This window comes from Amaranthus tricolor, chromosome 7 (assembly GCF_026212465.1).
Source record: "Amaranthus tricolor cultivar Red isolate AtriRed21 chromosome 7, ASM2621246v1, whole genome shotgun sequence".
In the NCBI taxonomy this organism is placed as follows: Eukaryota; Viridiplantae; Streptophyta; class Magnoliopsida; order Caryophyllales; family Amaranthaceae; genus Amaranthus; species Amaranthus tricolor.
In genome coordinates this window covers 13,435,501-13,441,960 of record NC_080053.1, presented here as the reverse complement: position 1 = coordinate 13,441,960, position 6,460 = coordinate 13,435,501, and positions in this window count along the sequence as shown.

Sequence of the window (6,460 nt, the reverse complement as noted above, 5' to 3'; positions counted from 1 at the left end):
AGTTCAATGAGCTATCTCGATTTGCTTCTGACATTATAAGCAAAGAAAGTGTTTGTGCATCCCGCTTCTTCGAGGGTCTTAATCTTAAGATCCAAAAGGGGATTGGGAAGTATTCTGACTTCCGAGATCTTTACGACCGAGCGCTTGAGTATGAGATGATCCTTGACAAGGAGGACAACACTAACAAAAGAAAATTTGGTGGAGGCAACAACAACAGGAACAAGAGGCCAACCAATTGGGATCGCAAGCCGTTCCAACCAAAAAATTCAACAAGAGTCACAGTTTGGAAGTGTCGCTTATGTGGTAAGGATCACCAAGGTCGTTCATGCACTGGGAAGATCATCTGCTTCAAATGCAAAAAGGAGGGTCATGTTTCCACTAACTACCGAGAAGGGATCCAGTTGGGAGCTAGTATTACTGGTAATTATGGAGCTCCTAGTTCTTCAGGAAATTTTCAGAGTATTGCAGCTAGGAGGACTGCCGGTTTGCACGCTATTAGCAACCATGTACACAATCTTCATCAGGCGTTTGAGGGTAAGGTCATTTCTGGTCACTTTGTCGTAGGAGACTCTTTGGCTCATATTCTTTTTGATTCAGAAGCTGACTGATCTTTTATCTCTTCTTCTTTCCTTCATAAATCCTCTATCTCTCTTGAACCTCAAAAATTTAATCTCCAAATTCTATTACCTGACGGTTCACCATTCCTATGTGACCGTATCTTTCCTAATTTCCCTCTTAAGATTTCGAACAACCATCTACCTGCCGATTTAATAGTGTTTGAGTTGGGTACATATGATATTATTTTGGGGATGGACTGGTTGGGACGTCATCATGCGGAGATTTTGTGTAAAGAGAAGATCGTTCGGGTTAAGGCTCCAGGTTGAGAATGTTTGATTAGGAAGAATTATGTGTTTCCCATTCAAACCATTTCTGCAGTTCAAGCCATTGAGATGATTAAACATGGAGATAAGGGATATTTGTGTTTTATTGCTAGTAGTGAGGAGAAAATCAAGTTAAGTCTTGAGGAAACCCCAATTGTTTGTGATTACCCTGATGTTTTCCCTGAGGATCTACCTGGTTTACCTCCAAGGAGAGAGGTTGACTTTCATATAGATCTAATTCCTGATGCTACCCCTATCTCTAGGACTCCGTATCGTTTTGCTCCAGCTGAGTTAGCCGAATTGAAAAAGCAATTAGATGAGTTATTGGAGAAAGGTTTTATCCGACCTAGTGTGTCACCCTGGGGAGCCCCTGTTCTGTTTGTGAAGAAGAAGGATGGAACGATGAGATTGTGTATTGATTATAGGGAGATTAATAAGATCACCATTAAGAACCGTTACCCTTTGCCCAGGATAGATGATTTGTTTGATCAGCTAAGAGGCGCTCAGGTGTTCTCGAAGATTGATTTAAGGTCTAGTTATCATCAATTGAGGATAGCCAAGGAGGATGTTTCTAAAACAGCATTTCGGACTCGATATGGACATTATGAGTTTTTGGTGATGCCATTTGGGTTAACAAATGCACCTGCAGCATTTATGGATTTGATACAGAGGTATCTTCGTCCTTATTTGGATAAATTCGTGATTGTTTTTATCGATGATATTTTGGTATATTCAAGGAGTAGGGAAGAACATGAAAAACACTTGAGAATGATTCTAGAGCTTTTGAGAAAAGAGAAATTGTATGGGAAGTTTAGTAAGTGTGAGTTTTGGCTTGAGGAAATTTCTTTTCTAGGTCATATGGTGTCTAAGGGTGGAATTTCTGTAGATCCTGAGAAGATTAAAGAAATAACGGACTGGCCGATTTCTAGAAATGTGACTGAAGTTCGGAGCTTTTTAGGATTAGCTGGGTATTATAGGAAATATGTTGAAAACTTTTCTAAGGTTGCTCGTCCCATGTTTAAGCTGTTGAAGAAAGGGATACGATTTCAGTGGAATGAGAGCACACAATTGCTTTCGAGGAATTAAAGAAAAGACTTACTACCGCCCCTGTTTTAGCAATGCCTGATTGTAGCAAGCCATTTGAGGTCTATTGTGATGCTTCATTCGAAGGTTTAGGTTGTGTACTTATGCAAGAAGGAAAGGTCATAGCTTATGCATCGAGGCAGTTAAGGCCACATGAGGTGAATTACCCCGTGCATGACATTGAACTTGCTGTAGTGATCTTTGCTTTGAAGTTGTGGAGACATTATTTGTATGGGTTACCGTGTAAGATCTACACTGATCATCAAAATTTGAGGTATGTCTTCAACCAAAAAGAATTGAACATGCGCCAAAGGCGGTGGCTTGAGGTTATTAAGGATTATGATCTTGAAATTGTGTACCACCCTGGAAAAGCGAATAAGGTAGCTGATGCCTTGAGTAGGAGACCGAGAGTGTCTGTGAATGCCATTATGTCTGTACCATGGGAGTTGTATCGTGAGATGCAGGGTTTGGGATTAGAGATCTGTAGTCGACACGAGGTTCGTCAGTATTTGGGAGCAATGACTATACAACCCACTTTGTTTGATCGTATAATTGAGGCACAACTTGAGGATCCAGAGATTGTTGAGTTGATCCATAGAGTTGAGAAAAATGAGACTGATGCTTTTGAGTTAGGAGAAAGAGGAGAGTTGAGGATGAATGGTAGATTGTGTGTTCCAAATCAATTTGAATTGAAGAATGAGATTCTGAAGGAAGGTCATCAAATTTTATTTCATTTGCATCCAGGTCGAGATAAGATGATAGAGGAGATAAGAGAGATATTTTGGTGGAAAGTTCTAAGGAAAGATGTCTCTGATTTTGTGTCTAAGTGCCTAGTCTGTCAGAGGGTAAAATTTGAGAGAGAAAAGAGTTCAGGGTTGCTTCAACCGTTGCCTGTCCCAGATTGGAAGTGGGACTCGATTTCTATGGACTTTGTGGTAGGGCTGCCAAGGACCCAGCGAGGGAATGATGTTATTTGGGTCATTATTGATAGATTGACCAAGGTCGCTAGATTTGTGCCAATGAAGAATACTTGGGGGGCCAAGCAATTAGCAGATGCCTATGTTCGAGAGATTGTCAGACTTCATGGTGTTCCGAGGACTATTGTTTCGGATAGGGATCCGAAGTTTTTATCGAGGTTTTGGGAAAAGTTGCAGGAAGCTTTTGGGAGTAAGTTGTGCTTGAGTACTGCTTTTCAACCTGCGACTGATGGTCAGACTGAGAGAACTATTCAGACTTTAGAGGATCTTTTGAGATGTTGTGTGTTGTACTTTGAGGGTTCTTGGGAAGATAAATTACCGATGGTGGAGTTCGCCTACAACAACAGTTTCCAATCTAGTATTAGGATGGCACCGCCGTATGAAGCTCTTTATGGAAGGAAGTGTCGAGTACCTTTGTGTTGGGATTTGATGGATAGGACCATTCCCGAAGGTCCAGATGTGATTCAGGAATCCATTGATGCTCTGAAGATTGTTCAACAGAACATGAGAGCAGCACAGAGCCGACAAAAGAGTTATGCTGATAATCGTCGAAAGATGTTGCAATTTGAGGTTGGCGACAAGGTTTTCCTAAAGGTTTCTCCTACAAGGGGTGTCCAGCGCTTTGGAGTTCGAGGAAAGTTGATTCCAAAATTTATTGGACCTTTTGAGATCCTAAGGAGAGTCGGGGAAGTTTCTTATGAGTTGGCTTTACCTCCAAGTTTAGCAAAAGTTCATAATGTGTTCCATGTTTCACAGTTGAGGAAATATGTTCATGATCCGTCTCATGTTCTAGCTCACGAGCCGCTTTTGATTGAGGAGTCTTTGGTGTATGAGGAACGACCAATCAGGATCTTAGATACCCGAGTAAAAGAGTTGAGAAATTCGAGGATTCCATTGGTCAAGGTTTTGTGGTCAAACCACGGGGTTGAAGAGGCGACTTGGGAAAAAGAGGTCGACATGAGAGAGCGTTATCCTAACCTTTTTGGTAAGTCCAAGTTTCGGGACGAAACTATCTAAAGGGGGAAAGAGTTGTAACAGGCTCAAATTTCTTAATCTTAATCTTTCGATTAATTATTCCGAAATTTCTTTTCGAATTCCTAATCCTTTGGTTATCTAATTCAAATCACCTTTAATTCCTAAACCTTATTCCGATTTTTGTAATTTCTTCCAAATATTAAACTTAAAAATATATTTATATTCTTAAATTTCTTTATAAGCACTAAAATATTATTTTATTATTTTATACTACGAAAAGTAAAATTTTAATATTATATTTACGGTTTTATTAAAACGTTACGTTTCAATTTCGTTTCCTTAAACTAACTTTACTACTTATCATTTTAACTTTACAACTTTGATTAAATTATTTTATACCTAAAAATTAACTATATTTTTCTTATTAACTTTAAGTATAGTTTTAACTAAAATTTTCTAAGTAAACTATCATATTTTCATAATCAAACCTTAATCATACTTTCCCATTAATCTAAAACATTTCATTAGCATAAACTAGAACAAAAATTTGATGAATCAAAATCCTTTCTACATCAATCCATAATGTTCATCACTTACACAAGCTATCACCATTTCCTTACACAAGTTAACCTTCTTCTACACTCCAAACTCTTACACATCCACTTACACACTCCAACTCTTACACATCCACTTACACACTCCAACTCTTACACATTCACTTACACACTCTAAATCACTTACACAAGTTAACCTTCTTTTTCATACAATCTTATGAACTAAAAAGTTGTCCAAAACTCATTATAAATACCCCTCCTTAGCCATGAGATTACTTGCACCCCATCATCAAATCTTTCTACCATTCTTTCTTATATCTTCACTTCATTAACATCTTACTAACTTTATACCCTTTTTATTTGTTGAAGAATCAAATGAAGATGGAGCTTGATCTTATCACTTCTTAAGCCAATAATCATCAACTTTTAAAAAGTCAAGTATTATCTTTTGGAGCTTGGATATCATTTTCTTTTGGGTAATTGAAGATCTACTTCTTTGAAGCTTGGAACCTTGAAGACTTTCTTCTGGAGCTTATTTCCTTAAGTTCTTATTTTCCTATTATTATTCTCTTACTTGGTTTAGCACCACCTTCGGAGGAAAATGGTACACATTTTCTTAACTCTCTCGTTATGTGATATTTATTTATGGTTACTCGATAATATAAAAGCATGATCAACATGATTTTATTTTAGTCATTTAAACTTTATATGGTAATATTAAAGTCATATCCAGTTTAGTGATATTTTCGTCAAAACAATAATACTTTTGGGACACTCGAAAAAAAAGTCATATATATGGAAATTTTTGATTAATATGATAATATAAATATATATGAATTTTACTAGTTAAATAAACTTATGTGTTTAAAAGGATTTCATATCATCTTGGTGTTTTGATAAATTTTTAATCGGTTTATTGGTAAAATAGTCAAACAAATTTGTTAAAATGCTTAGCATTGTTTTTCTTGAAAACTCATTTCATATAGATTTTGGACCCTTAATAATTTGTCGGATTATGTTATTTTTATAGTGATGATAGATCTGTTTTACTATTTTACTGGTTATTTGATAAAATATGTTATTAAGTACTTAGAAATATTACCCTTGACTGTTATGATTATTTATGACACAATAATGACTTAGTTTAGCCTCAGGAATCTTAGTATAGCTACGAAAATTTGTTATTTAATTGATATTAATTTATTAGATACTAGTAATTTGTTTCTATTAAAAGGGTAGAATTGTCAAAAATTTGACTAGTGGAAGTTTGACTTATAAGAATGTAAACTATTTCGGTTTAGAGTCTTGTTTGATATTGCATGATATTGATTGTATGACTCTGATAGTAAGGTAACGTCGAACCATGGACCGGCATGTAAAATACCGGCGTCCGTGCTAGCCGGCACGTAAAATGTGGTGTCAGACAGGGGGTCCGAGAAAAACCCATCCTGTGAAGTCTCGAGCATAACAGTATTGAGAGGAGTGACGACTCCCACCACAGTTAGGGTTTAGGACTACGGTCCTCACCTAACCAGACCCATACATATATCATTTGTCATTATTGTTGTGATCTTGTGATGTGCTATGATGGTAAAGCTATGAGGCTTAATTGAACTTGATTAAATAAGCATTAAGGTTACCAAGTATTTAGTAGCAGTAATGAACTTCTGCAAGTATTGAGAATGTAACTTAATGGCTTAATAAAGGTCAATAATGAGTAATAACCTTCCATATTGTGCTTGATGATTATTTTGTAAGCATGATTTAACTATCGCATCATAAGCTTGTTGAGAAAATTGTACTCGGCTTTATCGCTGACCGATTTAATCGGCTGTCATCCGTATTTTGCAGTATTTTGCAGGAAAAATTAGCTCAGGTTTCGATCCAGGCCGCAACTTTAATTATTCTATCGAGGACTTAGCTTCAATGATTTTACTTGATGACTATATTGTACTTATGTTTTTTTATCGTATTTAAGTAAACCTTATTT